This window comes from Manis javanica, chromosome 2, assembly GCF_040802235.1.
Source record: "Manis javanica isolate MJ-LG chromosome 2, MJ_LKY, whole genome shotgun sequence".
Classification (NCBI taxonomy): Eukaryota; Metazoa; Chordata; class Mammalia; order Pholidota; family Manidae; genus Manis; species Manis javanica.
Window position 1 is genome coordinate 145673327 of NC_133157.1, and position 25011 is coordinate 145698337.

The 25011-nt window shown below is 38.2% G+C and overlaps 1 long non-coding RNA gene across 2 annotated transcripts; it reads right to left on the reverse strand.

Moving 5' to 3' along the window:
* Positions 1-9041: 9041 nt before the first annotated feature.
* Positions 9042-24074, reverse strand: LOC140847912 (uncharacterized). 2 transcript variants are annotated; one of them, XR_012128186.1, is made up of 4 exons: positions 23849-24074; positions 12646-12752; positions 11268-11405; positions 9042-9237 (listed from the first exon to the last, which is right to left on the reverse strand). It is a non-coding gene; the product is annotated as an uncharacterized lncRNA (long non-coding RNA). The 2 variants fall into 2 exon arrangements; XR_012128187.1 differs by having other exon boundaries at positions 11278-11405; positions 23849-24073.
* Positions 24075-25011: the final 937 nt, after the last annotated feature.

Here is a 25011-nt window from a genome sequence, read left to right on the forward strand (position 1 = left end):
AACTGGGCTGACAGCTCAAAGTCATCACTACTCTAGGATATAACTGAAAATCTTTTGTGAACTACATTGCTAATTCTAAAGGTAAAAAGAAAAAGAAGATAAAACTAAAGGGTGTGAAGAATATTATATAACATTTTAGTGGATACCTGAGCCTATGACTTATAAAGGGCACTGAATTAACTGGTGCATAAAGTTAGAATACACATTACATGTGGTTAATCAGCAGACATATTACATGTGGTTAATAACAGACTGTTATCCTAGCAGTATTAAAATTGGTTTTCTGTATTTTAGTTTTAAATGATACAATCCTCAAAATAACCAACACTCCTTGTGAATTATTTATTCATTAAAAAATTGTAAGACAAGTTGACAGACTATGTGTACATATCGGAGGCGGCACTGTGTAGTAAATTCCCAATAATTCCCATTACTCCTTGGAAAGCTAACTCTAAATTAAATAAAGTGATAGAAAATACAAGGAATATTTTAATTTTTGGCTTTGGAAGGTGCTCTTTTAGTTACACTTAATGTAGCTGTAACTAATACTTGTGAATTCAGGGCTATAAAAATAAAGCTAGGAGACTATGTTTGGTCTGAGTAGGCAACCTTTAGCTATCTACCTAGTTTCCCAAACAGTCCCTAAACTCTAAACTCAATCCTGTTACACACTCTTAAGTATATTCTCAATACTAGCCTAGAAGAAATTACTCTTTCTCCTAATTCTGTTATTTATATATTGTTTTGGGAGAGACAGAACGCCAATCATTGCTAAAAGGTATTATGTTTGCATGTAGGTTGCATAGAAAGAGTAACCACAAAGATTTTGTCACAAAATGACTTTTGAAAAATCAAAACTACATGAAGCCATGCAGAGGTGATCAGGGGTTGAATTCCCTCTGCTTTTTTTCTTAACTTCTGTGCTCTCACTGTCCTCTGGAAGCTGTGATTCACAAAGGTCAGAGTTTATAATCCTCTAACAGAAACACAGCTCCAATATTAATCTTTCCTTTATCTCTGTGGGTCATCTGTCCAAATTTTGTGGATGCTGACTGATTTTTGTTCATTGACAGTGACACAAATGGACACTTACCTTCAGTTTTCAGATCTCCAGGTATCTGATTGGACACATCACTGACAGTGATACCAGGCGAGACCGAACCTGAGAAATTGGAAAACAAGATTTCCATGTGTTAGTCTGTAAGTAATGATACAAATATGGCTAACTTATGCAACGTGTTTATCAGAGAAGCACTCCCACATCCTCCCCTCCTCACTGAGACACACTGCTCCCTCACCGCTTAAATGCCCCGTACTGCCATTCACGTAGGTAAGCCTAATTAACTAACCCCGTCTTCGCACAGTTGTCCAGCACAAGCCACTAGTGGTTGCCATTCTCCCAGGAGATGAAGGCCACCTACCAGCAAGAAGGGATGTTCTCGCAGCCACCACATGTGCCAGTTCCCCACAACTACCTCTATCGCCATGAAAAGGCAGAAGAATTTGACACAGGTAAGTCCAACCCAGACATCCTCCCCTGAGAAGGAATCTGGGGAGATAGACCTAACCAATCTCTCTGAAAAAGAATTCAAAATAAAGTTTATAACCGTGCTAATGGAGCTGCAGAGAAACATGCAGGAGCTAAGGGATGATGTCTGGAAGGAGATAACACAAATGAAACAATCTCTGGAAGGATTTATTAGCAGAATGGAAGAGATGCAAGAGGCCATTGATGGAATACAAACCAGAGAACAGGAATGCATAGAAGCTGATGCAGAGAGAGATAAAATGATCTCCAGGAATGAAACAATATTAAGAGAGCTGTGTAACCAATCCAAAAGGAACAATATCCGCATTATTTGGATACCAGAAGAAGAGAGAAAAATGGATAGAAAGTGTATTTGAAGAAATAATTGCTGATAACTTACCCAAACTGGGGGAGGAAATAATCATTCAGAGCACAGAAGTACCCAGAACTTCCAACAGAAGGCACCCAAGGAGGACAACACCAAGACACATAATAAATAAAATGGCAAAGATGAAGGACAAGGACAGAGTTTTAAAAGCAGCTAGAGAGAGGAAAAAGGTCACCTACAAAGGAAAAACCATCAGGTTAACATCAGACTTCTCAACAGAAACCTTACAGTCCAGAAGAGAATGGCACAACATATTTAACGCAATGAGACAGAAGGGCTTTGAACCAAGGGTACTGTATCCAGCAAGATTTTCATTTAAATATGAAAGTGGGATTAAAAAAATTCCCAAACAAGCAAAAGTTTAGAGAATTTGCCTCACACAAAACCACCTCTAAAGGGTATTTTAGAGGGACTGCTCTAGAAGGAAGCACTCCTAACACTAAACAGATGTGACCAGAGAAAATAAAATCAGACCTAAGAAACCAGAACTATCAAATATTAACTAAACGCAAAAAATGAAATCAAGTACCCCCAAAAGCAGTCAAATGAAACAAAAAACAGCACACAAATAAACCACCTAATGTACAGAAGAATGGAGGAGGAGGAATAAGAAGGGAGAGAAATAAAGAATCATTAGACTGTGTTTATAATAGCTCAATAAGTGAGTGAAGTTAGACAGTAAGATAGTAAAGAACGTAACCATGAACCCTTGGTAACCACGAACCTAAAGCCTGCAATAGCAGTAAGTACATATCTTTCAATAATCACCATACATGCAAATGGAATGAATGCACCAATCAAAAGACACAGAGTAATAGAATGGATAAAAAAGCAAGACCCATCTACATGTTGCTTACAAGAGACTCACCTCAAACCCAAACACATGCACAGACTAAAACTCAAGGGATGGAAAAAGATATTTCATGCAAACAACACAGAGAAAAAAGTAGGTGTTGCAGTACTAGTATCAGAAAAAATAGACTTCAAAACATGGAAAGTCACAAGAGATAAAGAAGGACATTATATAATGATAAATGGGTCATTCCAACAAGAGGACATAACCATTATAAATATATATGCAACCAATACAGGAGCACCAACATATGCGAAACAAATATAGAATTAAAGGAGGAAATAGAATGCAATGCATTTATTTTAAGAGACTTCAACACACCACTGACTCCCAAGGACAGATCTACCAGAGAGAAATTAAGTAAGGACACAGAGGCATTGAACAACACACTAGAAAAGATGGACTGAATAGACATGTATAGAACTCAACACCCAAAAAGGACAGGATACACATTCTTCTCAAGTGCACATGGAACATTCTCCAAAATAGACCATATACTAGGCCACAAAAAGAGCCTCAGTAAATTAAAAATGATTGAAATTCTACCAACCAACTTCTCAGACCCAAAGGTATAAAACTAGAAATAAATTGTACAAAGAAAGCAAAACAGCTCATAAACACATGGAGGCTAAACAACAAGCTCCTAAATAATCAGTGGATCAATGACCAAATCAAAATACAGATCAAGAAATATATGGGAAGAATTGACAACAACACAAAGCCCCAACTTCTGTGGGAAAGCAGTTTTAAGAGGAAATTATATAGCAACCTAGGCATATTTAAAGAAGGAAGAACAATCCCAAATGAATAGTCTAAGGACACAATTATCGAAATTGGATAAAGAGGAAGAGATGAGACCTAAGGTTAGCAGAAGGAGGGACATACTAAAGATCAGAGAAGAAATAAATAAAATTGAGAAGAATAAAACAATAGCAAAAGTCAATGAAACCAAGAGCTGGTTCTTTGAGAAAATAAACAAAATAGATACACCTCTAGCCAGACTTATTAAGAGAAAAAGAGAATCAACACACATCAACAGAATCAGAAACGAGAAAGGAAAAATCACGACTGAGCCCACAGAAATACAAAGAATTATTAGAGAATACTATGAAAATGTATGCGCTAAGAAGCTGGAAAACCTAGGACAAATGGACAATTTCCTAGAGATACACAACCTTCCAAGAGTGACCAAGGAAGAAACACCAAATCTAAACAAACCAATTACCAGCAATTTAATTGAAGTGGTAATCAAAAAACTACCCAGGAACAAAACCCCCAGCCCAGATGGATTTACCTCGGAATTTTATCAGACATACAGAGAAGACATAATACCTCTTCTCCTTAAAGTTTTCCAGAAAACAGAAGAGGAGTGAATACTTCCAAACTCATTCTATGAAGCCAAAGACCCTACCAAAAAAAAAATTACAGACCAATATCCCTGATGAGCATAGATGCAAAAATACTCAACAAAATATTTGCAAACCGAATTGAAAAATACATCAAAAGGATCATACACCATGACTAAGTGGGATTCATCCCAGAGATGCAAGGATGGTACAACATCTGAAAATCCATCAACATTATCCACCACATAAATAAAAAGAAAGACAAAAACCACATGATCATCTCCATAGGTACTGTAAAAGCATTCGACATAATTCAACATCCATTTATGATAAAAACTCTCAGCAAAATGGGTATAGAGGGCAAGTACCTCAACACAATAAAGGCCATATATGATAAGCCCACAGCCAACATCATACTGAACAGCGAGAAGCTGAAAGCTTTTCCTCTGAGATCGGGAACAAGAAAGGTATGCCCACTCTCCCCACTGTTATTCAACATAGCAGTGGAGGTTCCAGCCACGGCAATTAGACAAAACAACGAAATACAACCAATCCAAATTGGTAAAGAAGAACTTAAGCTGTCACTATTTGCAGATAACATGATACTGTATATAAAAATCCCTAACGACTCCACTCCAAAATTAACACACAGAAATCTGTAGCTTTCCTATACAGTAACAATGAACTAATAGAAAGAGAAATCAGGAAAACATTTCCATTTACAATTGCATCAAAAAAAATAAAATACCTAGGAATAAACCTAACCAAGTAAGTGAAAGACCTATACCTTGAAAACTACAAGACACTCTTAAGAGAAATTAAAGGGGACACTAACAAATTGAAACTCATCCCATGCTCTTGGCTAGGAAGAAATAATATCATCAAAATGGCCATCCTGCACAAAGCAATATACAGATTTGATGCAATCCCTATCAAATTACCAAAAGCATACTTCAACGAACTGGACCAAATAGTTCAAAAATTCATATGGAATACCCAAAGACCCCGAATAGCCAAAGCAATCCTGAGAAGGAAGAATGAATTGGGGGGGCAGCTCACTCCCCAACTTCAAGCTCTACTACAAAGCCACAGTAATCAACATAATTTGGTACTGGCACAAGAACAGAGCCACAGACCAGTGGAACAGAATAGAGACTCCAGACATTAACCCAAACTTATATGGTCAATTAATATATGATAAAGGAGCCATGGACATACAATGGGGAAATGGAATTCTCTTCAAAAGATGGTGCTGGCAAAACTGGACAACTAGATGTAAGAGAATGAAACTGGTCACTGTCTAACCCCATACACACAAGTAAATTAGAAATGGATCAAAGACCTGAATGTAAGTCATGAAATCATAAAACTCCTAGAAAAAAACATTGGCAAAAATCTCTTGGACATAAACATGAGCAACATCTTCATGGACATATCTCCCCAGGGAAGGGAAACAAAAGTAAAAATGAATTAGTGGGACTATATTAAGCTGAAAAGCTTCTGTACAGCAAAGGACACCATCAATAGAACAAAAAGGTACCCTACAGTATGGGAAAATATATTCATAAATGACAGTTCCAATAAAGGGTTGACATCCAAAATATATAAAGAGCTCAGGCACCTCAACAAAAAAAAAGCAAATAATTCAATTAACAATTGGTCAGAAGAGCTGAATAGACAGTTCTCCAAAGAAATTCAGATGGCCAACAGAAACATGAAAAGGTGCTCCACATCGCTAGTGATCAGAGAAATGCGAATTAAAACCACAATGAGATATCACCTCACACCAGTAAGGATCGTCACCATCCAAAAGACAAACAACAACAAATGTTGGCAAGGTTGTGGAGAAAGATGAACCCTCCTACACTGCAGGTGGAAATGTAAATTAGTACAACCATTGTGGAAAGCAGTATGGAGGTTCCTCAAAAAGCTCAAAATAGACATACCACTTGACCCAGGAATTCCACTTCTAGGAATTTACCCTAAGAATGCAGTAGACCAGTTTGAAAAAGACAGATGCACCCCTGTGTTTATCGCAGCACTATTTAGAATAGCCAAGAAATGGAAACAACCTAACTGTCCATCAGTAGATGAATGGATAAGGAAGACGTGGTACACAATGGAATATTATTCAGCCATAAGAAGAAAACAACTCCTTTCATTTGGAATAACATGGATGGAACTAGAGCATATTATTCCCAGTGAAATAAGCCAGGTGGAGAAAGACAAGTATCAAATGATTTCACTCATATGTGGAGTATAAGAACAAAGAAAAACTGAAGGAACAAAACAGCAGCAGAATCACAGAACCCAAGAATGGACTAACAGTTACCAAAGGGAAAGGGATTAGGAAGGATGTGTGGGAAGGGAGGGATAAGTGTGGGGATAAAGAAAGGGGGCCTTACGATTAGCATGTATAATGTAGGGCGGGCATGGGGACGGCTGTGCAACACAGTGAAGACCAGTAGTGATTCTATAGCATCTTACTATGCTGGTGGACTGACTGTAATGGGGTATGGGGAGGGGTGTCTTGGTGAAGGGGGGCGCCTAGTAAACATAATGTTCTTCACGTAATTGTAGATTAATGATAAGAAAAAAAGTGTAAGACAAGTTGATAGACTGTGTACATATCAGAGGCGGCACTGTGTAGTCAATCCCAATATTTTCCATTACTCCTGGTCGAGCCAACTCTAAATTACATAAAGTCATAGAAAATACAAGGAATATTTTAATTTTTGGCTTTGGAAGGTGCTCTTTTAGTTACACTTAATGTAGCTGTAACTAATACTTGTGAATTCAGGGGTATAAAAAATAAAACTAGGAGACTAAGTTTGGTCTTTGGCTATCTACCTAGTTTCCCAAACAGTCTCTAAACTCTAAACACAATCCTGCTATACACTCTTAGGTATATTCTCAATAGTAGCCTAGAAGAAATTACTCTTTCTCCTAATTCCCATTTTACATGCCCTGTACTGCTATCCACGTAGGGAAGCCTAATTAACCACGGTCCCTCATTTTTTCTACTTTTATATTTTCTACTATCACTTACTTTGACTTGCTCATCAATCTCTGTTACCTATTCTATATTCTGTAGAGCTTAATGAGGAATTAAGATTCTTCAAGGTATGAATTTTATTATTAATGACATTTATGGGTAACCACTTATTTTATGTTTAAGCGTGCATACTGGTTATTGGGTGCTGTAAAGACATAGGTTTCATAAAAGTTGTCAGTGAGTGGCATCACTTTAATTACAGTATGCACCAGGATCTTCAGAATTCACTTGTTAAACCTGGAATAAGCACAGTCAGTTATGTGAGAAAAGACAGCCTTGAGTGGCCTGTTTTCCAAGTTAAAAGAGGGCAAGTTGACTCCAGAGTATAGAGTGCCATGAGTTAGGAAATGAATATATAACAAAATTATTTTCTTTAAGACAAAATCATCAGATTTAAACTCTAAATTTTAAGCAAGTGAGCAAAAAAAAAAACCCAAAATTTGGATGGAAACTTTGAAGCCCTTCCATCACAAGGACTGCTAAAAGTTTCATCCATGAGCCTGGCCTGGCTTAAAGTGGTGGTTGTGAAACATCACCTGGGAGTCCCTGGAGTCCCAAGATCCATCTGCTCATGGGGTCCAAGAGGTCCAAGTATTTTTGCTATAAAGCTCAATGTTACTTGCCATTTCCATTCTCATTCTCTTTACAAGCATACAGTGTAATGTTCCAGAGATATGGTATGTGATAACATCAGAGCTCTAATAGTTAATGCGATGTATGATCATGTACATTTGTATTTAGAATGTTTCAGTTTTAACTTCTAATGTCATGACTATCAATAGATACAACCCATTTAACTAAAACTTCCTAGGAATTCTCAGCAATTTTTAATAATACAGAGGAATCCTAAGACCAAAACATTTCAGAATTACTGTTTTAAAAGTCTCCCAATATTTATCAGGGTATAATTACTTTTCGCCGTTTTAATAATGAAAGAGCTCTCTCCCTCTCTCTCTCTGTCACAAATGGCCAACATTGGAAGTTGAATAAATTGAGCACCCGGACTGTGTTCATTTCAGTACCATTGGGTGAACACCTCAAGATGGGCTGATATGAGTCCAAAGAAACAAAAACTTCCTTTGGCTGTGTCACCTTCTGTGTTTTCCTTCACTGTGTCCTCTATATGAAGGGTCATCAACTGTGGCCCGCAGGCCAAATCCAGTCTACCATCTGGCTTCGGAACAGTCGTCTGGGAGCAGTCATGCTTATTCACTTATGTCTTGTCTACGACTGCTTTCAAACTATTATGGCCCCACTTAGCAGATGTGACAGCACCTGGCCTCTCTCATTCAGGTTTGACTTAATGAGGTATGAAGCTGGTAACAGGCCATGTTAGTGTAACAGTATGTAAAATAAGCTGTGTTTCTCAACGAGGCATGGCTTTTCTGACTCCTGTACTTCCAGCAGGAGTCTTTAAGAGCCTGTCTCAGCAGTACTGCTGCACACCAGTGAAGTTCTGAGTGTCTGCCATTTATGTATGGTTCTTCCAGGAAGGTATTGCTGTGTTCCCAGTTTTAAAGACAGTTATTATTATTAGTGAGATAAATCAGTATGTAATAAGAAACATTCATGTACTAAATGTAATTCACTGTTATAAAATATTCTATTTTTATTTATCATATTTTACCTTATTTTCTACTTTATTATGACAAGTTCAATTTGTTATAATGTGATTACAGAGGAAAGATACAACATTTAACTTAAAAATCTTTTATGTACACAAAGATATATGGGATTTTAGGGGTCATGACTAAATGAATTCCTTTTCAGACTATTGAAATAAACACCATCTCAAATTTTAAGTTACTTACATTAGCTTTAAGAATAATTCTGAATATTGAACTATTAAGAAAGAAATTAAGAAAGAACAAATATACATGTAACTTATACACCGTTTTTCTTCATTGGTCTTTCATTATCAAAACTCCCTTATTCTTACTTTATCTATGGTAGACCACCAAGGGCAATTCAGTATCTCAACTCTTACCTGGAGAAGAGTTTCGATTATTTTGAGAAGAATTTTTAATTCCCTTGTCCACTTTGTACATATCAATTAGTTGGCAAATGCTATGTGTAAAGAAAGGTTACAAATAATATTACTACTTTAGTACTGATTTGAAAAACATTTATCAAATAACATTCCTAAGAATATTTTGGATAATAACAGCTAATACAAAGCCTTAATTAGCCCATATACTCCAAATTTCTAAGTGTTACAAACTTTTTATCAAGCAAATAATTAAATATGACAAGCGGTAAGATAGTAAGGTGGACCAGTCATGAACTGAGGGCACTATAGCTCAGTAAATGAGTCAGACTTAGCGTGCCATAATGGATGGATGTGTCTTGAACTCAGAAGGCCTAGCTCTATAACCAACAGCTTTTTGTTATTGGACAAGCTGCTTCTCTTCAATTCAAAGTCTTGCTCTAGAAATTAGGGATCTTGCTCTAGAAAGTAGGGATCTTGCCGCCTCATTTTACAAAGTTGTTGCAAGGGTTTCATAAGCTACTATACCCCCAAAATGCTCACAGGAACACTCAAGGAATGGAATGATTTGCTCTTCAACTTGAAACTATTTTGGAATACCAAATAAAACCCAGTGGGTTTTCACATGTTCTAACAAGTTAGCTGCCGTGTTCAGAAGACGTAATTATTTTCGGTTAACTGTTCTTTCTTTTTGGTAATTTAGGTGATAAGTAACTTATAAATATACTACCTCATTAAGTTGGATGACAGCATTGTCCCCTATCACTGTAGCTAATCACACCGACGGCACAAACCAATAGAAGTCAAAACCTGGCGCCGACTGCTACTTTTTCCTCTCCATCTACTCAAACTTTGAACTAGCAGGTCTTTATCTGAATGATGTTTCATCTCCATGTCATCTCCAGTTGACTTGAAAGACTTACCCCTACTCTTGTACATGTGGACATGGATGGGGCTTAGCTCTCCTAATGCCAAGTAACCTACTTGAGATTCAGAGATTCCTGTTGAGTGGCTGGCTTTCTTGTGAGGCAGAATCTGAAAGTATTTTGAAACCTGAACTCCACTCAAGGCACTTTGGAAATTTTCATCATTATGGAAAACAGACCACTTAAGGGGTGAACCTTAATTATGGAATCTCAGGCAAACTGGTCCCACTATTTAGGTCAGGGCAATATGGGGTGTTCCATGACCTAAGAAACCCTCTACCCTGTGGGTACAGAACATCCTACGAGAAGGCAAGTCTAATCTCTTCCTGCAGCCTTATCTGAACCTCTCTGCTAATATCTGCAGCTAATGGTCCCACCTAATATCGGCAAACAGGACAGACAATATCCTCAAAGGGTGAGTCATTGTGAGGGTCTCAGGCTAGGGTGCAGGCTCTCCATAAGGCTTTTGAGGGTGTGCAGAAAAGTGTGTTGCTGAAGCTAGCAGGCCCAGCTGCCAGAACAGGGAGCTCATGCTCTGAAATAGTGGCTGAACATACAAGCATATGTATGTGAACTGAGAAAAGGTGTGGCTTTTCCAGTCTAGTGTGGATCACCATGAAGACAGGAATCTAGAAAGGCAAGGACATCCTGGGAGCAAAGGTCAATCAGCACTGCCTGTAGGGCCATTTCAGTAGCAATGCTGCAGCAGTACAAGCAGTGGAAACAAACAGAACATAGAGTGTCCTTTCCCGCCCCCTCCAAGGGACTTATGAAAGAGCACTGTCTCTTTGGTCTTAGGGAAACCCTTGGGTTCTTGGAAAATTCAGGGGGGAGAGTATAGGGGTAGTACCCAGGGAAAAAAGCAGGATTTTCTGCTATTGTGAACATGTCCAGGTAACAGTAGAAAATTCGGAGATGTGACATTATTTGTGCCTCATGCATAGCTGATATACATAGAATTAAATGGATAATGTTATATCTTAAAAAAAGTCCTGTGATAAAGAACTGGGCACCATTGCTACCAGTCTAGCTTTTTGCAGGGTTTCTGGCTGATGATGTGCCCTATGTGTAGTGCCAGTCCAAAACTGACGGAACCAAACTACGAAATCACCTGTTACATATTGAGTAACAGTTATTTTAAACATTAGTTCAGTGGTAGCTAGCATTTTAATGTAAATACTTACGTATTCAAACCTCTCTTATAAGCATAATTTTCTGCAGTCCATCCAAGGGTATCTTCCGAAAAGACATCAATATCTTGCTGAAGAAGCAGCCTGGCTATAACTGTTGATCCATTATCTATAGCAAGCATGAGTGTTGTTCTAAAATGACAGAGAAATAACTTCACCCTTAGGAACTTTGTTACTTAAATAGCTAACTTGATACACTTTACCAAGTTAAAATCTTGCCTGTCTGTGTAGAACTGACCATTCTCATGGTCAAGGGTTCATCTTTGTAAATTACCTCCAAGACTAAAAGGAATGGACAAAAAGGAAGCCTTTTGTCCCACTTGGCTATTATGTAGTAGAAGTTGCTACTTTCAAGTCCTCTGGTGGACAAGAAACTATAGTGAGGTCACTTTTCTGAAATCGGTGAAGATTTAAATGAAGAATCCCCCATTTCTTCCTTAGTCCAGTATATTATACTTGAAAAAGACTGAAGTCTGATACATTAAAGCTATTTGCAGGCTTATAACAATATTAGTAATAATGGTAGTACTCATAGTTGCAGTTAAGATGCTAAGTATGTGCTAGGCACTAAACTAAATGATGTATCTATAATCTTATACACAACCATTCTTGAAGGATATATTATAATCCTATTTTATATCAAACATATTGGTGCTGATAAGTAATGTTCCCAAGGTCACACGCCTAACAAGCAGGAAAGTGAGGTATCACACCCAGTCTTGTGAGAACCTAAAGCCCACCTCCTTTCTCTTTATCACCCACCTATGACTTGTCTTCAGTAAATGGAAAGTTTGTTCAACTAAAGCTATCTTTCTTCCTTCTACCATACCAATGAAAAATAAAAACATCAAAATATATTAGAAGTGAAAAAGGATAAAAACTCATGAGCCCATAGTATCTGGTAATAGTCATTAACAGTCACTTAGGAATAACCTAGTAACATCATTATTCTTTAAAGAAAGCAACTTAAAGCAAAGACACTTCCAAAAGACAAAAATCAATTCCTTTTTAAGCTCAAGAAGCATCTTTTAGGAAAAAATGTATGTAAAGTAGAGGTAAAAAAAATACTATAAAAGCATTAAGAAGTCCAAAATTGTGTCCTTAAAAAGCCTGTATTTTATAAAAACCAATATGAAACACACCCTTTAGCTAATCTAAAAATCATGAGGAAAAAAGTCAGATTGCAAATGTCATCAGCTAATATTGTAAAAGAACCCTGCTGTACAGACTGTTGCCTAGTCAGAATCATTGCTTTTCTACTAATGATGTGTTGATATTTTCCACTACGTAATTATCAATTAATCCTACACTTAATCTTCTGATGTGTTTATCACGACGCTAGAGAAATACAAGGTTTAAGAAAATACTGTACCTTTTTTTCTTATCAACAGCATGTACATTTGCTCCTTTAGTTAACAAATACTTTGTCATTTCACACTTTCTTTGCCTTATAGCAAGCAAAAGTGGTGTGAAGCCTTCCTGTAAATCAGCAAAAACAATTTACAATTTAGAAAATCATATATTTCTAAACTGAATAAAAAAGTTATGAAAGATCCTCTGCCCTTAAACATATAATATAGAAGGAAAATAAAAAGTGGCCCCTTCCTTCTCAGCCCTCAGTTTTCACCTGCTGCTCCTTCTCTGGCAATGCCCTTCCTCTACACCTCTTCGACAGACTACCTGCAAAGGCATTCTCCACAACTCACTGCAAATACTGAAGTCTTCCAGGAAGTCTTTGCTTCCCTTCACAGTATTGACCATGGTGTGCTGTACTTGCCTTACTGCTTCCCCTCTAAACCAAGAGTTTCTTGAGGACAGGGGCTATTTCTTAATCTCTCTGTATCTCCAAGCTTTAAGATGTAGTAGGAAGTGCTTTAACTATTTTTACTGAGTTAACCGAAGTGAGTCTCTCTAGGGTACTGTTTCTTACAACAATTATTCCAAAGAATATGTACTTTACCAAAAGTTAATGACTATGCCACAGTGAGAATTCCATGTTCTGTATTTGAGAAATATTTTAAAGCTGTGCTTTATATGTCTAGTACTAAGGAAATCTGTTTAACTTTGCTTACTCCCTATCTGCCCAATACTTCTTTGTTGCAAACATTAACATTTGAGGAATTAAGTGTTTCAGGGATAGTTCTGACAGCTTTCCAGTAAAAATGAGGGTTTTTCCCATGTGTACAAAATTGCTTGATTCTTCTATCAATGGTGTCAGGTTCCAAGATGTCAATGTCAGGCACTACTGCTTCGAATGGGTCACTAGAAAATGGACTCTGAATTAAAAGCGACACGCTTCGAATGAAAGGATTGCTTATAACCAAATGGTCCATGGGTTTTGTCCTATAAGAAGATAGTTTTGTTTTACCTTTGCTGTTAGTAAGCTCAATATGAAATTTTAATCCCAATTGTAATGATAACCCTGGGCCCACTAAAAAATCTTTTTATTTAGGATTCCATTTTAATTGCCACTTAAAATTGTATTCCATGCAAAATATGAATCAAATAAAAATATAATGGCTTATCAATAAAACTTCTAATACTGATCTACATGGATTATTTGTAGCATAATGGAAGTTAACTAAATCACTTGCATTTTTAAGGAACAATGCTGAGGGAAAAGATATAATATTGTCTACACTAAACAGATAACCTAAATGACTGTAACCATGATCAACCTCATTAGGTTTATAGACATTCCAGTGGGGATAGGATTACCAATAATACATGTAAAAAAAAGTCATTTAAAAAACCACTTATAGAAAAGATGGCAGCATAAGAGGTGAGACAGAGAACTCCTAAAATGACACATAATATGAAAATATAATTAATACAACTAATCCTGAAAGAGCAACAGGAAAGAAGGCTGCACCAGACTGCATACACATGGAGCAAAGAGCAGACCTCACAGAATATGGTAACATACCTGACCTGGTGGGACCCAACCCTTTCCCCTACCCCAGCCCAGCAGAAGAGGAAGAAACAGAGCAGGGGGTGAGTGGACGCCTGGGACTCCTGAACACCTAGCCCTGGATATCTGCTCTGGGAGCACGAACCTACATTGCACGCTGCTCTGATTTAGTGCGGTTGGAAAGCTAAGACAGGCTGAATACCTGCAGAGATGGAAATTCCAGCTGCTTGTGGAAAACAGGGATTCATATCTGGCTGATGTGGGTGGGCAGTCTGAGAGACTTCCTAAAAGTGAGAGGGCTGCTAAAGGGACAAGGATTGTGCAGAGCTTACTGCTCAGGAGAATGGACAGGTAGCCAAAATTGTCTGGGTGCACTCTTCCCAGCAGGTTGGGAGCTTAAACTATCTTTAGGCACTCCATTCCCCTGGCTACATACACAGCTCCAAGGCCCCCACCACCACTATGATACACAGCCTGCTGTGTCTTACTCCTGCCTGGCTAGCGTGCAGCTGGCTCGGGATCACAAACCAGCAAAACTTGCCCTGCCATCAGGCCAGCCAGAGGGAAGCTCCGCCTACGGCAGCTACAAACACACAGCATAGAGGCTTACACCTGTGTGTTTGGCCCACTGGTTTGGGCAGTGGAGACAGGCATAGCAGCCCGGAAGCAGGAAACAGCTCTTTCCTCCACCAAGGCACCAACACAGCTCTGCTGCGACCCCCGACATTGCTCCAGGCGCTAAACAGCTCCAGAGAGTAGAGCTTCTGGGCACTACAGGGCACCACAGACAAACTATGAACTGTCAAAGGAACTTGGTTGAAAGCAAAATGATGAATACACTTGAGAAAGATTGAAATGAAATCGACCTCATGAATCTTCCTGAAAGATATTTCAAAATAAAAATCATTGACATACTCATGGAGGTATAGAAAAATATTCAAGATCTCAGGAATGAATTTAGGACAGAGATCAAATAGTTGAAGAACACAATGGAGGGTATTAAAAGCAGATTAGATACAGTGGAGACAATAAATGAAATAGAAATTAGGGATATGGAAGAGAAATACAAAGAAGCTGAGGCACAAAGACTGGAAGAATACTGAGAGAACTGTGTGACCAACACAAATGGAACAATATTTGATTATAGGGGTACCAGAAGAAAAAGATAGAAGGTGTCTTTTAGGAAGTAATTGCTGAAAACTTCCCCAATCTGGGGAAGGAGATAGTCTCTCAGGCCATGGAGGTGCACAGATCTCCCAACACAGGGACCCAAGGACAAAAACACCAAAACATATAATAATTAAAATGGCAAAGATCAAGGATAAGGACAGACTAGTAAAAGAAGCCAGAGACAGAAATAAGATAATATACAAAGGAAAACCCATCAGGCTTTCATCAGATTTCTCAGCAGAAACCTTACATGCCAGAAATGAGTGGAATGATATATTTAATGCAATGAAGAAGAAGGGCCTCAAACCAAGAAAACTTTATCCAGCAAGATTATCTTTTCAATTTGAAGGAGGGATCAAAGAATAACCAGATAAGGAAAAGCAGAGAGAATTTAGCTCCCAGAAACCATCTCTACAGTGTATTTTGGAGGGACTGCTACAGATGGAAGTGCTCCTAAGGTTTAATAGCTGTCACCAGAGGTAATAAAAAGGGATAGACAAAAAGTACAGAATCTGATATATAATATATAAGGAATGGAGGAGGAAGAAAAGGAGGGAAAAAGAAAAAAAAGAACCTTTAGATTGTATTTGTAATAGCATACTAAGTGAGTTAAGTTAGAGTCTTAGATAGTAAGAAAGTTACCCTTGAACATTTGGTAAACACAGATCTAAACCCTGCAATGGCAATAAGTACATACCTATTGATAATCACCCTTAAAGTAAATGGTCTGAAAGCACGAATCAAAAGACATAGTCACTGAACGGACAAAAAACAAGACCCATCTATATGCTGCCTACAAGAGACTCACTTCAAAATCAAAGACATGCACAGACTAAATGTGAAGGGATGGAAAAAGGTAGTTCATGCAACTAATAGGGAGAAAAAATCAGGTGTTGTAGTACTAGTATCAGACAAAATAGACTTTAAAGAAAGTCACAAGAGAAAAAGAAGGACATTACATAATGATAAAGGGATCAATCCAACAAGAATATATAACCATTATAAATATCTATGCTCTGAACACAGAAGCACCTACATATGTGAAAGAAATACTAACTGAATTAAAAGGGAAAATAGAATGCAATGCATTCATTCTAGGAGACTTCAACACTCCACTCACTCTGAAGGACAGATCAATCAGACAGAAAGTAAGTAAGGACACAGAGGCATGAACAAAACATTAGAATAGATGGACCTAATGGACATCTACACTACTCTACACCCAAAAGCAGCAGGACACACATTGTTTTCAAGTGCACATGGAACATTTTCCAGAATAGACCACATACTAGGCCACAAAAAGAGACTCAGTAAATTAGAAAAGATAGAAATTGTGCCAACCAACTTTTCATATCATAAGGGTATAAAACTAGATACAAACTGTACAAAGAAAACTAAAAGGCTCACAAATACATGGAGGATTAACAACATGCTCCTAATCAATCAATGGATCAATGACTAAAGTAAAGCAGAGATCAAGCAATATATGGAGACAAATGAAAACACCACCACAACGCAACTACTTCTGTGGGATGCAGTGAAAACAGTTCTAAAAGGGAAGTATATAGCCATTCAGGCCTATTTAAAGAAGGTAGAACAATCCAAGATGAATTGTCTAAATTCACAATTATTGAAACTGTTCAAAGAACAAATGAGTCCCAAAATCAGTAACAGGAGGGACATAATAAAGATCAGAGAAGAAATAAATAAAACTGAGGAGAATAAAACAATAGAAAAAATTAATGAAACCACTAGCTGGTTCATTGAAAAGTAAACAAAGCTGATAAACCCCTAGCAAGACTTATTAAGAAAAAAAGAGAATCTACACAAATAAACAGAATCAGAAATGAGGAAGGAAAAATCACTACAGACCCCACAGAAATACAAAGAATTATCAGAGAATGCTATGAAAATCTGTATGCTAACAAACTGGATAACCTAGAAGAAATGGACAACTTTCTAAAAAAATACAACCTGCCAAGACTGACCCAGGAAGAAACAGAAAATCTAAACAAATCAATTGCCAGCAATGAAATTGAATTGGTGATCAAAATACTACCCCAGAACAAAAGCCCCATACCAGAGGGATTCATTGCTGAATTTTATCAGACATTTAGAGAAGACATAATACCCATTTTCTCCTTAAAGTTTTCCAAAAAATAGAAGAGGAGGGAATACTTCCTAACTCATTCTATGAAGCCAGCATCACTCTAATACCAAAACAAGGCAAAGACACCACAAAAAAAAAAAAAGAGAAAACTACAGACCAATATCCCTGATGAACACAGATGCAAAAATACATAGCAAGATATTAGGAAAGTGAATTCAAAGATACATCAAGAGGATCATACACCATGATCAAGCGGGATTCATCTCAGGAATGCAAGGACAGTACTACATTAGAAAATCCATCATCAGCATCCACCAAATTAACAAAAAGAGGGACCAAAACCATACGATCTTTCCGTAGATGCTGAAAAAGGATTTAACAGTATTCAACATCCATTCATGATAAAAACTTTCAAGAAAATCGGTATAGGAGGGTGAGTTCCTCAATATAATAAAGGCCATATCTGACAAAACCACAGCCAACATCATACTTAACAGCAAGAAGCTGAAAGCTTTTCCTCTAAGATTGGGAACAAGACAAGGATTCCCACTCTCCATGCTTTTATTCATCATAGTACTGGAGGTCCTAGCCACAGCAATCACACAACACAAAGAAAGAAAATGCATCCAGATTGGTAAAGAAGAATTCAAACTGTCACTGTTTGCAGATGACATGATACTGTATGTAAAGAACCCTAAGGACTCCATTCCAAAACTACTAGAACTAATATCTGAATTCAGCAAAGTTGCAGGATACAAAATGAATACAGAGAAATCTGTTGCATTCCTATACGGTAATGATGAACTAGCAGAAAGAGAAATAAGGAAAACAATTCCATTCACAAAAGCAGCAAAAAGAATAAAATACCTAGGAATAAACCTAACCAAGGAAGTGAAAGACCTATACTCTGAAAACTACAAGAATCTCCTAAGGGAAATTAAAGAGGATACCTATAAATGGAAAATCACCCCATGCTCTTGGAGAGGAAGAATTAATATTGTTAAAATCGCCATCGTGCCTAATTGAATCTACAGATTTAACACAATCCCTAACAAAATACCGACAGCATTCTTCAATGAACTGGAAGAGTTCTAAAATTGATATGGAACCACAAAAGAACCCGAATAGCCAAAGCAATCCTGAGAAGGAAGAATAAAGCAGGGGGACCGCGCTTCCCAACCTCAAGCTCTACCTCAAACCACAGTAATCAAGACAATTTGGTACTGGCACAAGAACAGAGCCATAGACCAGTGGAACAGAATAGAGAGTCCAGATATTAACCCACGCATATGTGGTCAATTAATGTATGATAGAGGAGCCATTGATATACAATGGGGAAATGACAGCCTCTTCAACAGCTGATGTTAGAAAAACTGGACAGCTAAATGTAAGAGAATGAAACAGGATTATTGTGTAGCTCCATACACAAAAGTAAATTTGAAATGGATCAAAGACCTGAATGGAAGTCATGAAACCATAAAACTCTTAGACATAAGCAACTTCTTCATAAACATATCTCCGCAGGCAAGGGAAACAAAAGCAAAAATGAACAAGTGGGACTATATCAAACTAAAAAGCTTCTGTACAGCAAAGGACACCATCAGATTAACAAAAAGGCATCCTGCAGTATGGGAGAATATATTCATAAATGACAGATCCAATAATGGGTTGACCTCCAAAATACAGAAAGAGCTCAGGCACCTCAACAAACAAAAAGCAAATAACCCAATTAAAATGTGGGCACAGGATCTGAACAGACACTTCTCTAAAGAAGAAATTCAGATGCCCAACTGGCATGTGAAAAGATGCTCCACATCACACAAATCAGAGACATGCAAATTAAAACCTCAGTGAGATATCACCTCACACCAGTTAGGATGGCCAACATTGAAAGGACAAAACAACAACAAATGATGGTGAGGTTGTGGAGGAAAGGAAACCCTCCTACACTGCTGATGGGAATGTAAATTGGTTCAACCATTGTGGAAAGTAGTATGGAGGTTCCTCAGAAAACTAAAAATAGAAATACCATTTGACCCAGGAATTCCACTCCTGGGAATTTACCCTAAGGATGCAGGAACCCAGTTTGAAAAAGACATAGGTGCACCCCTATGTTTTTGGCAGCACTATTTACAATAGCCAAAAAATGGAAGCAATGTAAGGGTCCCTCAGTAGATGAATGGATAAAGAAGATGTGGTACATATACACAATGGAACACTATTCAGCCATAAGAAGAAAACAAATCCTACCATTTGCAACAACGTGGATGGAGCTAGAGGGTATTATGCTCAGTGAAATAAGCCAGGCAGAGAAAGACAAGTGTCAGATGATTTCACTCATCTGTGGAGTGTAAGATCAAAGCAAAAAGTTAAGGAACAAAACAGCAGCAGACTCACAGAACCCACGAATGGAGTCACAGTTACCAAAGGGAAACGGACTGAGGAGGACGGGTGGGAAGGGAGGGATAAGCGGAAAAAGGGGCATTATGATTAGCATACATAATGTGTGTGGTGGGGGGAGACACGGGAAAGGCAGTTTAACACAGATAAGTAGTGATTCTATAACATCTTACTACACTAGTGGAAAGTGACCTTAATGGGGTATGTGGTGGGGACTTGATAATGGGGGGAATCTAGTAACCACAATATTGTTCATGTAGGTGTATGTTAATGATGTATCAATAAATAAATGAATGAATAAATAAAAATAAGCAAATAAAAAGGGAATAAGTAAATATAAACCTCTTATAAATTCTAATTTAAGTCAAGCCTATTCCTGAGATTAATATATGACGTAAACTCTACATTGTAAATTAATACAAACCATCTCAAAAATCTTGAATATTTATCAAAAAATACTATAAAATAGTCTAACGTCAAATTGTAACCTCCAGTGTTTATAGAGGGCAAAGTAGGTGACTCAAGGAAGTAAAGACCCCAGGTGGGGACAGGGGAACAGAAAAAGGGGAAGCCCTCTGCACAGCACCACACCTCAGAGTAGGCATGATTCCACGTTGCAGATATGATCCTTTAAGAGAAGCCTGAAGCCCAGATTTCTACATGAGTCCCCTTCATTTTAAATATTGACTCAATTTATTGGGGCAAATTAAATGTATTCAGGGGCCACAGTTAGTCTATAGTTCACTTGTTTTACATTTTTCACATTTCCCAGTGGTTGTGTATAAAACAAATCGGTGTATGCAAAAATCTCCCCTTTTTTTAGTATCATATGGTTTACCAAAACACTGGGCCCCAACATGTAATAAAAATTGCTATTAAGATTCATAATACCCAGAAATAGGATCACTCCTACACTGTTGGTGGGACTGCAAGTTGGTACAACCACTGTGGAAAGCAGTATGGAGGTTCCTCAAAAGACTAAAAATAGAAATACTGTTTGACCCAGGAATTCCACTCCTGGAAATTTGCCTGAAGAAAACAAAATCCCTGCTTCAAAAACATATATGCACCCCTATGTTTATTGTCACACCGTTTACAATAGCCAAAATGTGGAAGCAACCTAAGCATCCATCAGTAGATGACTGGATAAAGATGTGGTACATATACAATGGAATATTATTTTGCTCTGAAAAGGAAATCCTGCCACTTGCAACAACATGAATGCATCTTGAGGGTATTATGATCAGGGAGATAAGCCAGGTGCAGAAAGACAAATACCATATGATTTCACTTATTTGTGGAATATAAAAAGAAGAAAAAGAAAAAGAACAAAACAGCATTAGACTCACAGACACTGAGAAGCGTCTAGTGGTTACAAAGGGGGAGCAAACTAGGCAGGGATGTTGGAGGGAGGAGGAGGGGTACTATAGAACCATCGTGCTGTACATTTGATAAAAACCAAAAATGATTCATAATACCACCTCAAAGAATTTTTCCAATGCTTATGAGAGCTACAATCTATTTTTATTTAATTCTCCCAGATTGTTAATCAAATGGATAACTAGTTCTTAGGACTGCTGAACCTAAACTATTAAAAAAATTCCCATCACTTTTGTCACTAACTACATGGATTTCGATATTTAAAATTGCAATTCTAATTATGCCAGGGATCTGTGAATTTAACAGACATACTGAGACACTCTATCACACGGCTTCAGCTAAAAAGAAGGTCCATGATTTACTACTATTGCCATCGGAGAACCCTGCTTGTGATAACCAATTTGTTGGCCTAATGACTTTAATGATACCAAAAGATGCAAAATCCTTCAAGGGTCAGCCTCTACTTATTAAGACTATCCAGAAGCAAATTACTAAAGACTCTTTGAGTGCTAGGGAATAACTGATGGCTGGAAGGAAAAACATGTTTTGTTTAGGCCAACAGATATCGCCAGTAATATTCTTTTTAAACTTCTCAGTCACAGAGGTAGGGCCAGATGGAAGTCAGGCTAAAATTGTCAGAAAGGAGAGAGCTGAAGGAAGTAGTAACCTATCAAACTCCAACTCTTCTAGGGATTTCTTAAGTTTGTGAGATCTGCAAATTTATATATTACACTTATCCATTCAGTAGTTGTTAAGCAAGAGCTGTATCAGTACCTCAAGGAAATATTTCCAAATATACATACATATCCAGGCCTTACTGGACTTGGTTTTTTAAAGTTTCCCAGGCAATTCGATTAACCAGCACAACCCTAGCTGAGCACTGGTGCACTGGACAATCACGTCATTCTCATCTCTCACATATGTGGTCAATTCCTGCTATCACTAGAGGATTTTATCAAAGAAAGGAAAGCACAAGAGATGAGTCACTTAGCAAAACTGCATTCAATTTTTCTCGGTGGGGGCAGAACAGGGACTTGTAAGGAAACCCAAAATGTAACTTGATTTCGTTATTCATAAACTCCTCCCTTCCCATCAAGATGTTCTAGATCTGAAGGCAGAGTTTAGCTCCCGTCTACGTGGCTGTTTCTGAGAGAACGGGATATATCAGTTCATTACATCATCTTCCCTCGTTTCCCACCTCATCACCAACTGCTCCCTGCCAGTCTGGTTCCTCAGAGTCCTCCTAATGTTGATCTCTAAGCAAGTTTACAACCCATTCATCCTCTTTCCCAAACAAACAATTATTTTCCCTCAAGGCTGAAGACATCTTGCCTAAACAGAGAAAAGCAAGAAGGACAAAGCAAACACAAAACACCTCGTCTTGTTCTTTCCCTTCATGTGCCCAAATTCCAAATTGGCCTCCATATTTCTGATTGCACTCTCTCTCCTTTTCCCTTTCCTTTTTGCCTCTGAAACTTTAGCCAGTGAAAGAGGAATCGCTTTTACGTAAGTCAGTTTTTTTAATAAAATAGAAACTCGTCAAGAGTAGCCACAATTTCAGATGATAAAATGCATTTCTTTTGTTTTCTTTTTAGATAAAGCCTATTTCCAAAGCAAACTTGGCTTTCCTGTGTTGCTTGACACCAAGTAGAAAAAAACTTGGGTGCGGAAAAAATATTTGAAAGAAAAGCTGTACTTCAGCAAATTCAGTGTTTTCACAAACATCTGCCATGAACGCATGTAACAAAGCTGTACTCTAATGCTTTCTTAGAAGAGCCATTATTTTGAGTGAAATCTTAGTTATTTTAAAATATTTTCAGTCAGGAAATGCTTGATTTTCCAAATATGTAAAATTGATCCTAACTATATTAACCTGTTGGGGCTGCCGCATGGGAGGTAACGTACGTCCAGAAGAAACAGCAGGCAGATCAGCTTCACCATCACCTGTTCCCTACATGCAGCTATAAGCTGGTGAGGAGCTGCATGAGGCTGAGCAGGAGCTACTTTGTGATATGAAAACCCTAAGGTGGTACATGGCTGGCAGAGCAGCTGCCAGTACAAGGGAATTGCCCTGCTGATGTCAAGATGTGACCCAAACCCCTCACTGGATCTTCAGAGCCCTGGGGTCCCAGAGTGCCCAGGTCCTGTGGTGTGCCGCTTCCACATCCCACATGCACTCACCCAGCTCCTCTGGCCTGGTACCAGTTCTCCACCTCTCCTTCCACCCATCCCCAGCAGCACCCATTTCCTAAGGCTCTGCAGAGCAGTCAGCCTCCACCATCACCTCACAGCCCCTCAGCCTTCAGTCCTTTGTGGGCTCTGAGCCTACCACCCCCTCCCAGGCAGTCAAGGGAAGGTCCTCCTCCTCGGGGAAAGCAGGGCCAGGAGACTGTTCTGCCCTCTGTATGGGCATCCTTTCTCTAGCCCTCCCTGACTTGGCTTTGGAGGTGTTTCCATGGTGACAGGGCCCGATGTCGAGTATGCAGTATATGTATGTGTCTACATACGGATGTATATGTAAAAGAATTTTATACATCAATGGCTACTAAAGAAATTAGAAACATGTTATTCAAATTTTTGTAGATAAAGGTGGTGGGTGCATACCTCATTGTTTGCCTCAATGTCTGCGTTGTGCGAAAGGAGCTGTGCCACTGTTGTTACACACTCACCACAAGCTGCATAGTGTAAAGCTGTGTTGCCATAGATGTCACTTACATTGGGATCGGCACCATGGTTTAAAAGAATATGTGCGCATTTCTCTTGCTGGCATTGCACGGCCTGTAGGTATTACACAAAGAAACACAGTATAAATTCTAGGATTTCAAAGTAGACACTCTACAGGTTTCACCAGTGAGTTATACTTAAATGAGAGAAATTGATTTATCTTCTCAGCTATTACATCAAATCCATCTCAGGCTGGCATCGACAGCTCCTACATACCTTGATCAGGGGTGTCCTCCCTAGGTTGTCACGGAGGTTAAGCTCACATTTTCTCTGTAGCAGAACAGTTACCACTTCTGCATGGCCGTTGGCACAGGCCAAATGCAGAGCAGTCCTAGGAAAGTGAGTGGACTTGTTAGGAACAATGCACTCTTCTCAAAACATACAATTATTCATGTAATTGTGAACATTAAAGAGCTAAGTCTTCAAAACAAGTCTACTTTTTCTGGAGAAGGTACAATATTTATCAGCCTTATTACTCACCACATTAATGAAAGTGCAGACTACTTGATAGAAATAGCATGACCTGGGGATTCAGCTCATCTTAGGTTTGAATCTTACACCTTAGTGATCAGTTGGCCTTTTGGTGCCTCAATTTCCTCATCAACATAATGGGGATAAAAGTAAGTTATCTCATGGGATACTACTGTTATATTTAAATAAGAATCTATGCTAAATGCTTTAGAACAGTTCCTAGCACAAACAGCAGGTCAGCAATTATTACACTATTGTTATAATTATTACTATTACTACTCCTTTATAAAGGGAATCCAATTTAGTAAAATGATATAATTGTGCCTACTTTACAAAAATGTTTTAATTAGAGCACTGTGTTTGAATCATTTTAAGATTCTCATTCCCTCACATTTTAACATCTCACATTGGAATGCAGTATAATTCATAACGCCTGATAACTAATTGGCAGCATTTAAAACGTTTCTTATTGGTGCATAAAATAGTACAGCATCAGACAATCCACTGAATTACATTAAATGAAATAATGGTATACACAACAGATCTACTGCAGTTCACATACTTGGATTTAA